Source organism: Zingiber officinale, chromosome 7A, assembly GCF_018446385.1.
Source record: "Zingiber officinale cultivar Zhangliang chromosome 7A, Zo_v1.1, whole genome shotgun sequence".
NCBI lineage: Eukaryota > Viridiplantae > Streptophyta > Magnoliopsida > Zingiberales > Zingiberaceae > Zingiber > Zingiber officinale.
Genome location: NC_055998.1, coordinates 54,400,739 through 54,416,829, shown reverse-complemented (window position 1 = coordinate 54,416,829; position 16,091 = coordinate 54,400,739).

Genomic DNA, 16,091 nt, shown 5'->3' with positions numbered 1-16,091 from the left:
TATAAACTTGAATGAAATATGAACCCTGCGCTTGTCATTACTGCTCGTGCTGGTTGGCGGGATTGCAATAGATCAGTTAGGTTTATGGCATAATGGCGTAAGTGTTGCTAGAGGAGACCAAGGACAAATTAAGTTAAGAACGTCAGCCGAGAAGGACAAACTTCTTGCAAGAGGGAAATTAGTAGAAGCACACATTTAAAAATTTAAACACATATGTATTGATTTTTTACTATAAATTAGGGTAGTGATGGTAAATAAAAATGACAGTATTGATGGAAAGGGTGGCGGGAAAAAGTGTTGTTATGGTTTATTTTGGTTGTGTGGGGAATAAATATTCAACAACACCTGAATTATGATGTAATAGAAGACTTAATCGATTTAAGTCTTGTTAGTTTCTAACGTTGATAGTTTAGTTGGGCTAAAAAATTTTTATTTATGGTTTAGGGTTTAGTCAGTGGTGGTCCTAGTTTACAAGAAGTATCTGCTTCAAAAGGGGTATGATATCATAGATATCAGGCCCACCTTGGGCCTGATATCATCGACATCAGGCCCAACGTGTTGTGTGGTTAAAACTTTGTTTTTACATCAGATAGTTCTTTTCCTCGCTCATCCCTTCCTAGTTTGAGCAAAATTGTAATTTAACTATAGTAATAGATTATGTAGTTGCAAAATTACTAAATTAGTTTGTAATTTATTTTTCAGGGATGATCATATAACTAAAGAAATTCTCTCTGAGATAAGGAATACTCTTGATGCAAATTCTAGCATTGGACATGCAGCTAATGTAGGAGAAGTATCTAGAACAAATATTCCATCATCTTCGCAGTATAGTTGTGTGGCTAACACAAATAGAAATACAAGCAGTAATTTCACATTTGATCTAAATAAAGAAGCTAGTATTCAAGAAGATGAGGTTTTGAACCCGTGTGCAACACTTGTTGATTACTATGAGCCTACTTGGAGTGAGGAGGAAGGGTATTATAACCGAAATGGAGAGGAAATGCAATGCAATACAGATGTACAAGAATTCTTTGCTGATGATATGCAGATTGAACAATATGAAATATCTTAAGAGCAGTACAGTGACTTAGAAGAGGAGTTCCCAATAGCTGATGATCCATATTTTCTAAATTCTCGATTACTCCAAAAGCCAATTGAAGAGGCAACAGATCAGCATGAATTTTTTGTAGAACAAATATTTCCGTCTCGACAAGAGTTCAAGAATGAACTTGTGAAGCATGCCATAGTTAAACATATGAGATATAACCCAGTTGACACTCGGAAAAATAAAGTAAAAGCTATCTGCTTCAATCAACCATGTAAGTGGAGAGTAGTTGCCCGGGGGGATGTAGAGTTCATTGTTACAAAATATATAAAGGAACACCAATGTGGCACCATTAGGGAAAATGCTGATCATCAAGCATGCTCTTCATCCTTTGTAGCTTCTTTTGTTGAAGAGCAATTTCTTGCTAATGAACAATACAAGCCAAGTATGATTATAGCAGATATAAAAGCTAGGTTCGGAGTGACCATATCCTACAGAAAAGCATACATAGCTCGAGAGAAAGCGATGAAGAAAGTTGTTGGATATTATGACCAAGCATATAGAGATCTTCCACTATATCTGCGTGAGTTAAGAGTTAGGGATCCTGAAACCTATGTGGCACTACACAGGAATGGGGATAATCAGTTCCAACGCTGTTTTTGGAGTTTTGGAGCTTGTAGAAGAGTATTCAGGTCTTATCTTCGTAAATTAATTGGAATTGATGTCACACACCTAAGAGGCAAATATCCGGGTATGTTGTTGATGGCTACATCAATAGATGCTAATAACAATGTCCTCCCAGTAGCCTTTGGAACCGCTGAAGTTGAATGTGGGTCCACATGGGAGTGGTTTTTGGATCATACGAAGAGATTCTTTAATGTTGATCCAGAGTCAATGAGCATAGTATCAGATAGATATCGTTGCATTATATCAGCAGTTAGGAAATTCTACCCTACTGCCCATCATGCTTTTTGTTGCCAACACATGTCTTGCAATATGGTAACAGATACTGGCAGTAGGTCAGGTTTAGGGTTGTTTTGGGCAGCAGCTCGAGCAAACACAACACTACAATATGATCTTATAATGCAGTCCATGCTTGAAAAACATCCAGATGCTCATAAGTGTCTTCAAAACATTGACCCTAAAAGATAGGCTAATGCACACTTTAGTGGCAGAAGGTACACAATGCTAACCACCAATTGTGTAGAGAGTTTAAATGCTTTGTTCAAGGAGATGTGTGAACTTCCCATAAATAGGTTAATTGATAATACCAGAAGAAAGGTAGCTCAATGGTTCTTTAACCGTAGGGAGGAAGCGTCGAAATGTTATGTTGCGTTGACACCTCATGCTACCAAAGAAATGGAATTAAGGAGGGAGAAAGCTAGATGATATAAAGTCCACCCCTACTCTCAATCTGAAATGGAAGTAGAGACATGGGGTGCTTCATACATTGTTGATTTGGAGAGAAAATATTGTAAATGTGGGGAGTTTCAAATTTCAGGATTGCCTTGCTCACATGCAATTATCATCATAATTCACTGGAACATGGATACACTCCGATATTATGAGCATTATTTTCATTCACAGAATTGGAAAACGACATACATGGATCGTATTTACCCCTATCGAAGCAAGGAATTTTGGCCTAGGGGAGTAAACAACATTATAGTGCTATGTCCCCGTAGCCTTGTGCAGCCTGGTAGGCGAAAGAAGGCAAGGATCGAGTCGAAACATAATGGGAAGGTAAAAATAAAATGCAGCAGGTGCAAACAACTGGGCCATAATCGGAGGACCTGTAGAATGCCGCCAGCCCCTGGTTCTTGATTGAATTGTAAATTGGAGGAGTTAAGCCATATGTTTTGTATGAAGTACATATCTAGGATTGTAAAAAAAACAGTTGTGGAAAGTGATATTTCTGTTATATATGTTTATGGAGTATTTATTTTGTGTTACAGTGTTATTGTAGGTATGAGAAGTGTAAACCATCACCTGCAAGGCAGAAATAATACTTCACACCATATCTCCATTGTGTAAAATAAAAATGCGATACATTTCAATTCAATAGAAATGGGCTAGTAATTTCAAAGTCACGTAAATATGTTGTGAAATATAAATGAGTTAATAAGATAGGACAGAGATTGTAGTAATCCTTGCAAAATAAGATAGGACAACAGTTATCGATCATTGAAAAATAAAAGAGGCGCATTGTTCCATGCCAACTGGCACAGAGCTATACCTTCTTAGACAGGGGGTATAAATACGTTTTGACACCATATATACCATCTCCCCACCAAGATCTTCACAGGGAACACGATTTCAGGTAAATCCAAGTAGGGGAGGGTCATCAGTGGATTTTGGTCAAAACCCACTGATGGACCTAGACACCTCTGATTCGACCCATTTCAGTTCGACTGGGATTTTGGAGAAGTAAGGACTCCAACTCTACTGGAAAATCATTATTTAAATCTCTATAGGTGTTTGGAGAAAAATAAAATATAATCATCCTCCGTTGGGCCTGATATGCTTGAATATCAGGCCCAACTTAGGCCTGGTATGAGTGCATATCAGGCCCAACGTGGACCTGGTATCGTATCATTTCATAAAGCTTGATTCAATCTCCCCCTAATATAAACTCCAAACATTCTAACAGGGGGTTGATCAAAAAAATAAAATAAGAACAATTTTAAAAGGTGCTTCCATAGGGTTGAAAAGAAAAGTTGTGCACTGTTCCGTGCCAACTGGCACGGAGCAATACCATCTTAGACAGGGGGTATAAATACATTTTGACACCATATATACCATCTTCCCACCAAGATCTTGACAAGGAATATGATTTCAGGTAAATCTAAGTAGGGGAGGGCCATCAGTGGGTTTTGGTCAAAACCCACTGATGGACCTAGACACCTCTGATTCGACCCATTTCAGTTTAAGTGGTATTCTAGAGGTGCAAGGACTCCAACTCTGCTGGAAAATCATTATTTCAAGATCCATAGGTATTTGGGAAAAAATAAAATATAATCAACCTCTGTTGGGCCTGATATGCTTGAATGGGAGTCCTTGATACCATATGGATCTTGAAATAATGATTTTCCAGCAGAGTTGGAGTCCTTGCACCTCTAGAATACCACTTAAACTGAAATGGGTCGAATCAGAGGTGTCTAGGTCCATCAGTGGGTTTTGACCAAAACCCACTGATGGCCCTCCCCTACTTGGATTTACCAGAAATCAAGTCCCCTGTGAAGGTCTTGGTTGGGAGATGGTATATATGGTGTCAAAAAAAAATTATATACCATGGATTAGAAGGTATGACTCCGTGCTAGTTGCCACATATTCCACTTATGGCCATGCTATAGACTTAAACCCTATGGTAGCACCTTCTAATTTTATTTTTTTTATTTTTTGATAAGGAGCATGGTAGCACATTTTGAGTTTATAGAAAGGGAAAAATAGTATAAATTTATAAGAAAGGATACTATACCAGGCCCACTTTGGGCCTGATATGCTCTCATATCAGGCCCACGTTGGGCCTGATATGGTAGCATATCAGACCCATGCAGGGCTTGATATTCAAGCATATCATGCCCAACGGTGCCTGATTTTTTTTTTCCCATCACTTGCCACCACACCTATGGAGCTTTAAACCATTATTTGCTAGCACCGATGGAGTCCTTGGAATTTCAGAATCCCAATAGAACTGAAATGGGTACAATCAGAGGTGTTTAGGTCCATCAGTGGGTTTTGACCAAAACCCACTGATGGCCCTCCCCTATTTGGATTTACCTAAAATCAAGTACCCTGTGAAGGTCTTGGTGGGGAGATGGTATATATGGTGTCAAACAGAATTTATACACTATGGATTAGAAGGTATGGCTCCGTGCCAGTTGGAACAGAACAGTGCCTCTTGCAATTTCAGGACTAAGAAGTTCTTTGTCCGTATCATTTGGAACATCATGCATTTCTTGCAGTTTCAGGACTATGAACCAATTTTTTTTCTCGTAACTTAGTTACTTTGGTGTTCCATATTTACAAGCCTAATTCAAATTTCAAAGCCTACCTTGTGCTCTTGAAACCGAGTGTTGGTCCGAGCATATTTGATTTTCTAAATAATCCTAACCGTTACCATGTTTTTAGTTTTGAGAAGATAGATATGGTGTGTAGTACAACTTATATACATTATCTCTCTTGTCATTGATAAGCACCAGCATCGTAATTTGGATGTCACAGGATATTGTGACCTATATTTAACTAATCACTATGCAATATAATTAATATTCCAATGTCACAGGATGTCACAAGTTTTTGCCTTACAAGACTATGGATATTTAATGTTTTATGAAACGATACGATACCAGGCCCACGTTGGGCCTGATATTCAAGCATATCAGGCTTAATGGTGGCTGATTATATTTTATTTTTTTCCAAATACCTATAGAGGTTTAAATAAGGATTTGCCAGCAGAGTTAGAGTCCTTGCATCTCCAGAATACCACTCGAACTGAAATGGGTCGCATCAAAGGTGTCTAGGTCCATCAGTGGGTTTTGACCAAAATCCACTGATGGTCCTCCCCTACTTGGATTTACCTAAAATCACATTCCCTATGAAGGTCTGACTGGGGATAAGATATTTCTGGTGTCAAAACGTATTTATACCCCCTGTCTAAGAAGGTATAGCTCCGTGCCAGTTGGCACGGAACAGTGCACAGCTTTTCATTTCAACCCTATGGAAGCACCTTTAAAAATTGATCTTATTTTATTTTTTTTATCAACCCCCTATTAGAATGCTTGGAGTTTATATTAGGGGGAGATTGAATCAAGTTTTATGAAACGATACGATACCAGGCCCACGTTGGGCCTGATATGAACTCATATCAGGCCCAACAGAGGCTGATTATATTTTATTTTTTCCCAAACACCTATAGAGCTTGAAATAATGATTTTCCAGCAGAGTTAGAGTCTTTGCATCTCTAGAATACCACTCGAACTGAAATGGGTCGAATCAGAGGTGTCTAGGCCCATCAGTGGGTTTTGACCAAAACTCATTGATGGCCCTCCCCTACTTGGATTTACCTGAAATCATGTTCCCTGTCAAGATTTTGGTGGGGAGATGGTATATATGGTGTCAACACTATAAGAAAAAATGGCTTTCTTGACACTTTGTTCGTGACATTTATTTAAAAGTGTAGTTGATTTATATATGTCATGACATTGATTAAAAATAAAAAAATTAATAAAATTAAAATCATATTAAGTATATTATTATGACACTTTTAATTAATGTCATGTAATATTTTTTACCCGCGCGCCAATTTTTTTCCTCACTCCCTCCAATAAAATTCTCACCCGTCGAACCTTCTTAAATCCCTATAAGTGTTATTTTCTCGATTATTCCCGTCGACGTCTCTACCGATCCTCCCCCAACCCTCGACGTCTCTATCGATCATCCCCCAACCCTCGATGTCTCTGCCCGATCCTCCCCCAACCCTCGACATCCTTGTGCGCCATCTGCCTTGCCGTCTTCCCCGCCATCCGCCCCCCGTCTGCCACACCGAAGCCTTCTTCTTTCCTCTTCTAGCGTCTCGTGATTAGAAGCCCTAGGTTGCAAGTGTCTATGCTCGTCTGCCCCGCCATCTTCCTCGTCGTTTGTGATGCCAAGGTCCTATTCTTTCCTCTTTTCATGATCCGAAGCCCTAGGTTGCAAGCTAAGTATTTATGCGCTCTGTTTCTTTTGAAGATTTTCTTGTTTCTTTGAAGATTTTCTTGTTTCTTTTGAAGATTTTCTTGTTTCTTACTGTGATTTTTGGTGGTAAATAGGTTTCTTTGTTGTTGATTTTAGGTGATTTCTATTAATTTCTGTGAAACCACATCTTGCTTTGATACGTTCAGTTTGAAGGAAGTTTTAAGGTTTATTTCAGTCTATCTACCTCTCTTCTCTTCTTTTGTTGACTTGATTTCTTTGTTATTTCTATTGTATTGTTGAGCTGAGAAGGATTAATGATGTTTATAAGAAGACATTAGTTAGTAAAATATCTAGGCTATGAAATTTATGGGATGTTGAGCTTTTGTATCTAGTGTATTTCTAGGCTACATTAGTATATTGCATCTCTGTTGAGCTCTCTGATATTTATAGGATATTGTATTTCTAGGATACATTCAGTAATATTGAGCTCTCTAATATTTATAAGAAGACATTATATCTAGTAAAATATCTAGGTTACATTAGTGTATTGTTATATCTAGTATATTTCTGTTGTATTTCTGTTATATTGTTGAGCTGAGAAGGAATAATGGACATTATATTATGATTTAAAACTCAAGTTGTTTATATTTTGTTCAAACAATACTTGTATAGATTGTCAAAACATTCAAGGTGCATCAAATAACCAAATAGATGAAGCTTCAAATCAGCAACATAATGATCTACAAGCTTCAAAACATTCATATAAAAATATATGAAACAAACTCCGAGAGTTTGTTGCATGTGCATATTACTTGTAAAATTGCAACTGTGTGAATTTGACATTGGGATTCTCTTGTTTCATGGCTACTCTTTCTTATTGTAATAGTCACATTACACGCAGTGGCTTGACATGGCCACTGCCTATCAATCTATTTAACATTTTAATCTATTAGATAATCTATTTGAACTCTATTAACAGCCTTTTTTTAAACCAATCAAGGCTCAGTTCCCAAACAATCTATTAGATTATTATCTCCACCACCACCAAGTAGTTACAGAGTATTGAGATGACGGACACGAACTAATGATGCCATTCACTACTTTTCCTTGCTTTCCATCTGCTTATTCTCTTTCGGAGTAGATAATGGGCATTTGACCTGACAGAAGTTGAGCACTCCGAGCGCATCTGTTCGCCCTTCTCTTTGGATGAATAAAGGCTTTCTTCTTCATTTAATTAGAGAAAGCTTGTTCCTACCTAAAGTTTTTTAGTTTATTATTATTGGCGTGTGTTATAAGCAAGACCTACAAATTAAATTAAACAACAAATAACATATTTGTTTTATTCCATTCAAATTAGTAAATTATTTCCTTCTTAATCTTATAGTAAGGAAACAAAGATTCTTCAAAGATTCTTTATGTTAATACTTACAAATCTGATCCTAATTTTGTAAGTTTATTTTGCATGCTTAATGATTTTCATTCCCTTTTGTTCTACATTGGCAAGAGAGGTGGTGATTTATGGATTGATGGAATGGACAGTGGATACTTAATTTAGTTGGTTGATGAATTTCCCTATGACAAGTGGTATTACACTGGCCCTTGTTCCAGTGTTTATTAGGCTAAGTGGGTTGGATTATGGTCTAGAGACAATATGTTTTGTCAACTAGAGGTGGCGTGTGTGGTTGGGAGGGGAGTTATGATGCTCACTTTAGCTGTATATCAGGATGAGAGTCGAAACATCCATATTGTAGCTAACTTTAGCGCACCTGTGCTACAGGCTTCTATTTATATGATGTCGTGTTGGTTATTAGTTTATTTTAGTTAAACTTGGAAGTTGGAATACATAAGTCTGTGCCTTTTCTCTAAAGGCCTTAGTTGCCCTTCTATTTTCAGTATGATTTCTCTGTGTTATATTTGAAAAATTCAAGCTGTCCGGTACATCTAATATAGCAGATAATTCATTATTAATGTGGCTCAGACAATTTGGTCCTTAGCTGGTTCTTGATCTTGTTTGTAATATATCATTCCTATTCATCCATCAGTTTGGGATTGCTTGTCTCCTATGTCAAATTCACACAGTTGCAATTTTACAAGTAATATGCACATGCAACAAACTCCGGTAGTTTCAAAATATTATGTTTTGATATAATTTGGTGTAATGATTATTTCATGCTTTATTTATCTTATATAACTTGTCTTTGATAGTAATGACCCTTAAAAGTAAAAATAATGGGAAACCTCATTTTCAACTTCAAGACGGGGCAAATACTCAACCACAGATTTTGATTGGCAAATTACACAACTCTAAACTCAAAAAAAAAAGGTAACATCTTATTTTATACATCAACACTCTATTATTTTCTTTTATATAATTCTTATTTGACTTTTTCTTTTATTTGTTATATACTTTATTCAAGTCTATCATGCAAGGGAAATTGAGAACTTGGTAACTAGCGGAAAAGTTCAGAACTCTCTTGTTTATGATTTAGAACTCAAGTTGTTTATAATTTGTTCAAACAATACTTGTGCAGATTGTCAAAACATTCATGGTGCATCAAATAACCAAATATATGAAGCTTCAAATCAGCAACACAATGATGTACAAGGTATTAGATATAAAAATATTTTATTTGAATACTATGGATCAAATTACTAGAAATATTGATTTGCATCAATCTTTTTATACAGTTTTACCCTTCTGCATCGTTTGCATCAATCTTTTTACACAGTTTTACCCTTTTGCATCAATTGATTTGCATCAATCTTTTATTACTAGCTCAAGTGTTTTAAAATCTCAAAGTGTTTTTTAATGTCCCATCTCTAAACCGTGCTTTTATTACTAGCTCAAGTGCTTTAAAATTTATGCTTGATTATAATTTAAAATATGAGGATTAGCTTTAGAATATGCTTGATTATAATTTAAAACTCATGTTGTTTATAATTTGTTCAAACAATACTTGTGTAGATTGTCAAAACATTCAAGGTGCATCAAATAACCAAATAGATGAAGCTTCAAAGTAGCAACACAATAATATACAAGGTATTAGATATAAAAATATATGAAACTTAAGAATTTTTTATTTCAAAATATTATGTTTTGATATAGTTTGGTATAATGGTTATTTCATGTTTTATTTATCTTATATAACTTGTCTTTGATAGGAATGACCCTTAAAAGTAAAAATAATGGAAAACCTCATTTTCAACTTCAAGATGGGGCAAATACTCAACCACAGATTTTGATTGGTAATTACACAACTCGAAACTAAAAAAAAAAGAAGTAACATCTTATTTTATACATTAACAATCTATTATTTTCTTTTGTATAACTCTTATTTGACTTTTTTTTTTTATTTGCTATACACTTTATTCAAGTCTATCATGCAAGGGAAATTAAGAACTTGGTAACTAGTGGAAAAGGTCAGAACTCTCTTGTTTATGATTTAAAACTCAAGTTGTTTATAATTTGTTCAAACAATACTTGTGCAGATTATCAAAACATTCAAGGTGCATCAAATAACCAAATAGATAAAACTTCAAATCAGCAATACAATGATGTACAAGGTATTAGATATAAAAATATTTTATTTGAATACTATGGATCAAATTACTAGAAATATTGATTTGCATCAATCTTTTTATACAGTTTTACCCTTCTGCATCGTTTGCATCAATCTTTTTACACAATTTTACCCTTCTGCATCAATTGATTTGCATCAATCTTTTATTACTAGCTCATGTGTTTTAAAATCTCAAAGTGTTTTTTAATGTCCCATCTCTAATCCGTGCTTTTATTACTAGCTCAAGTGCTTTAAAATTTATAAGTGTTTTTTAATGTCCCATCCCTAATCCGTGCTTCTTTTTTTTTTTTTTTCTTTTTTGCTCATTTTAATCAATATTGTACTATTCATTAGCTATTATGAGGCTTACTTATTTTAACATAACTTGCAATTTTCAATATGAGGATTAACTTCAGAATATTCTTGATTATAATTTAAAACTCAAGTTGTTTATAATTTGTTCAAACAATACTTGTACAGACTGTCAAAACATTCAAGGTGCATCAAATAACCAAATAGATGAAGATTCAAATAAGAAAGACATTGAGTTACAAGCTTCAAATCATATTGTTGAAAATAATTTTATGGATGAAGAATTTGATCAAGGTAAATGTAATAAATTATTTTACTATATTTATTCAACCATTTATTTCTCTTTTTTTTTATATGTAGACAGAGAAAGTGAATCTCCTGATGCTAAGAAGAAAATTAGAGGCCCTACATTTATGAAAGACATTTGGGGTTGATCTTGTCATTTGGTATGATGTGCAATTTTTTAATTAACTACTATTTATTGTATATGTTCATTATGTTATGACACTTTTTAAAACCAATATCAATTATATTTGTAGTTGACGGTTAATGAAGAAGGCTTCTACTAGGTGCATTTGGAGTTTTGTGGCACAATAGTAAGGTAAATGTTAGTGTCTTTTAAAACCAATTATATTTGTTGCTATGGAGCTTTCCCGGCTTATCATTTGATAAATATTCACAAGTTCGAATTAAATTTTAATTTCTTTAGTTTATGTTTTTTTAAGTTTATTTTTTTTACACAAATATATGAATTTTTATTGTAGGTGACAAGAATATTGGATTTTGTTTAAGATGTGATGGTTGAAGAATGAAGATGCACCACAAGTTTGGTTATGTTTTGCTTTAAGAGATTTTTTTTTTTTTTTTGCTAGTTCTTAAACTAAATACATTGGGTACATTTGTAATTGATATATAGATATTTTTTGATGTGACAAATTTATTAGCCTTATGGATTGGAAAATTAATGACAATTATTGATTAACACTTTAATTTCTATTTTAAAACTTTTTATGTGTATTTATGATAATATGTTATATGCGTGAATATCATGTCATGAAAATATTGAAAATGGATGACATATTTCATAATATATGTCATTTTTATTATCACAATAGAATATCAAATCCATTAGAGACTTTTCAAAAAATTATCATAAATAACAATTAATGATAATTTTTAATGTCCTTATAAACTAATATAGAAGACATTTGTAAGTGTCATTACAAATTACATAATGAAGCATTTTAAATAAACCTTATAAATTATCATTAAGGACATTTTTTATTGTCACTATAAATACAATACAAAACATTTATAGTTGTCCTGTTAAATGATTTTATAGTGACATTTTTTTGTCGCTATAATAAGTATTTATGACATTAATGGTGTGATTATTTTTATGCTATAGTGACATTAAGAAATGTCATGAGACTTTAGACAATATCACTATAGAGGACATTTTGACTTAATGTCACTATATCAAAAGTGTCAGTATAAGTAGTATATGATGATACTTTTAAATGCCATTAAAAGCATATATTCTTGTAGTGCAAAACGTATTTATACCCCCTGTCTAAGAAGGTATTGCTCCGTGCAAGTTGGCATGGAACAGTACACAACTTTTCTTTTTAACCCTATGGAAGCACCTTTTAAAATTGATCTTATTTTATTTTTTTGATCAGCCCCCTGTTAGAATGTTTGGAGTTTATATTAGGAGGAGATTGAATCAAGCTTTATGAAACGATACAATACCAGGCCCACGTTGGGCCTGATATGCTCTCATATCAGGCCCAAGTTGGGCCTGATATTCAAGCATATCAGGCCCAATGGAGGCTAATTATATTTTATTTTTTTTCCAAACACCTATAGAGCTTTAAATAATGATTTGCCAGCAGAGTTGGAGTCCTTGCATCTCCAGAATCCTAGTCAAACTGAAATGGGTCGAATCAGAGGTGTTTGGGTCCATCAGTGGGTTTTGACCAAAACCCACTGATGGCCCTCCCCGACTTGGATTTACCTAAAATCACGTTCCCTATGAAGGTCTGACTGGGGAGAAGGTATATCTGGTGTCAAAAAGTATTTATATCCCCTGTCTAAGAAGGTATTGCTTCATACCAGTTGGCACGGAACCTAGTGACCTTGTGCTCTTGAAACCGACTATTGGGCCGAGCCTATTTGATTTTTTAAACAATCCCAACCGTTACCATGTTTTTAGTTTTGAAAAAATAGAAATGGTGTGCAGTATAACTTATATACATTATGTCTCTTTCCACTGATAAGCACCAGCATCACATTTTGTATATTGTGACTTATATTTGACAAATCGCTATGTAATATTATTAATATTCCACTGACAGTTTATAATCTTCTCATATACTACATACCACTGTATTATACAACAAAGACTACATACAAAGATATTAAACTACCTACACTACGTAATAAGTTCATTTACATTCTATACAAGTTTTTGCCTTACAAGACTATGGATACTATTACATCAATTCTAATTTTTTTCATGTCTCATTGTTTGAAGTCCATCTTCATATCATATAAGAGACATCAAATGTATTGCATCACAAAGAAGCCACAGTCAACGATGTAAATAACAACAACATTTTTATGGTCAATATTTTTTTATCAATAATTTATATTCACACTCTGTGCTCGATTTACCTTGCTTGTTGTTGTGGACATTCTATTGTGCGAGAGACCCATTTATCGAATGGATAATGCCTTTCCAAGTTTGGATCAATAGCAGCAACGTGCTCACGACTATATAGTTTAAAATCTGATACCTGAAGATTGAAGAGGAAATTTCCATTTTCCATCAACTAGCATTTATATTAGAATACAACCATACACATTATTATTAGATGTTCACCACTGCTTCAAATTCATATTTGTATTTACTTCCACTTGCTAGAGAATTGTACTGATTGAACGTCATTGATTTGGTGTCCACCAGGAGCAAGTGGAAGTGTGCATTATCACTCACAAAGGTATAAAAATATACCTTACCTCTTCATCTCCTCTATCTGTCTTTATCAGGTGTTGGAAGACAAACTTACTTGACGATTTCATTAATGACTACAAATATACAAAATCATACATACATAACCAAATAATAAAAAAAATTCTAATTTTTACTATACTCAAATCAATTCCTTACTGTGAAGAATGTTGAACAATATATTAACTTGTTGTATGTGCTTCCAGACGGGAATGCCCCCCTAAATAGAATTCTACAATACGTGTCGATTACATCCCCTCTTGTCAACATCTCTCCATTCACACCAGATAAAAGGGAATACAAATTTAAACAAAATGGTGGTTCCTCCCAAACTATATCATTTGTAAACCTACAAAGTAAACAAATCAGAGATTATTTTTACAAATTTAATTTTGATAACCTTAGCTCAACTATGTAATTAGAGAAGCATATAATAGTCTTGACTAATCAACTATGTAATTTACATACTTTATTTTCTCCAAGGCTTTTAACAAGTGCGCCACCTCTTCGCCTTATTTTTTTTCTTGGAAGACTTAAATTGCTTCTTCACATACTATGCACACAAACAAAAAAGGCAATTAGATAATCCATTAAATCTAACAAATTACAATAAAATTTGCAGATATCGTCTTACAGCAATGGCTTGTTTCCTCATTTTGTCATATTTGGAAAACATATCTACATCCTTCTCTACCTCTTCATCAGATTTGTCTTCCATCAATTGTACAATATTAATTTCTTCTTCCATTTCATCCAAATCAATTTTTCCTTTCCCCTTGCCCACAACATCAGATTCTTTGACAACTTTTTTTCCTTCTCCTAGACTTGTAACTTTCTCTGCAGGCTCACTTATTTGTATATTTCTACATTGTCTCTTAGGTAAAGTTTTGAGCCACAATGGATTACCAATTGGAGTATCCCTGTAATCATAACGACTTCTGTCACGTCCTCTCCTACTTCTTGTTGTAATACCTACAGGTTCAATTTGAGGATTGTCTACAGGCTCGCTATATTGAGATTCCATGCCTTTATTTTCAACTATTTTAAGTAATTCTTCCACCCTCTCCTTCAATTGCATGTTCTCCATTGTTAGCTCTTTAATTCTGTTTGCTTGAATAATGCAATTACAACACTCCTTATTAATCTGCCTTCCTTCTTCAGTGACTTCAATTTGTGATGCCTCCATTGCATGTGGACTGTCATCAACGCCAGCAAGGTTCTCAACCAATGATTTTTCATCTTGGTTAGGGATTAGGTAAATCACAACCTGTAAGAATATTAAATCACATGTTAAAACAAGACTTTTTAACCAAACTATAGTCAAAGTATTCAAAATTTACCTCTTCAGATGAGACTTGGTCAATCAATTCCCTCACCTTACTAATATGTGAAGGAATATTCCTCCACTTATTTATTCTTGCACCGTTTATTTTGTATGGTTTTTGGATTGGAACATGCTCCAAAAACCATGCCTGATTCACCATCACAAGGGTTAACTATTTAAAAATGTCCGCAAAATATTAATAAATTTCACATAAATTATACACTTACTGCCAAAAGACCAGCAAATCTCTTTAGGTAAGGGAGGTTGGTGTTAGACTTTTTGTCTTAGTTGATGAAAATATGTCCCCAATCTTAGGTAATTGTGGCGCCATAAATTCATGGATTGCTTCAACCCAGTTGATGTAACAACCCGCCTTCTACTAACTAGGTTGTGAGGCCGATCGTTACATTATGCTGTGCTAACTATTCCATGACCATCATTAAATCTAAGTGCGGAAGCTGTACTAATTAAAACTGTTGCTAAACTACTAATATTTCTTGATTCTATACATGCTAAGGGGTGTAATCTAACTATTCATGTCAGATTTTACCTCCCCCATGGTCAAGGAACTGAACTAAAGGCTTCCCAGCAAATTTCAGACCTCCCAATCGATCCACAGATCGATTGGGATGGTCGAATCGATCCAGTGGTCGATCCAGCATGCTACTGTATGCGGGACCTGGGTTGGATCGACCCAGTGATCGATTCAGCACGCTACTGTGCTCGGGGCGATATTCTGGATCGATCGGCTGATCGATCCAGTCTGGCCAATCAATCCAGTGATCGATCCCAGAGCCTTCTGTTCGCGACAGAATTCGCTGGATAGATCGGCTGATCGATCCAGAGGCCTACTGTTCGCGAGACAAGTTGCCCAGTCGATCCCTCGATCGATTGGAAACTCTCGAATCGATCAGCTGATCGATTCGAGTTTCTAATTTCGTGCCAAAGGTCTGATTTCAGCACTGTTTCATGCCTCAATCACATTACAAGGTCTAGCCTAAATGCCAAACATTCTAACATCACAAAAAAATAGTGTTCTAAACATGATAGGATGCATAATTAACTAATTCATGACACTTAACATACGAAGGTGCAAAATGACAAAATGCTAAAGGTTCTAATGCTTAAACACAAGCTTGCTGAAATTCCCTAAGATCTCTA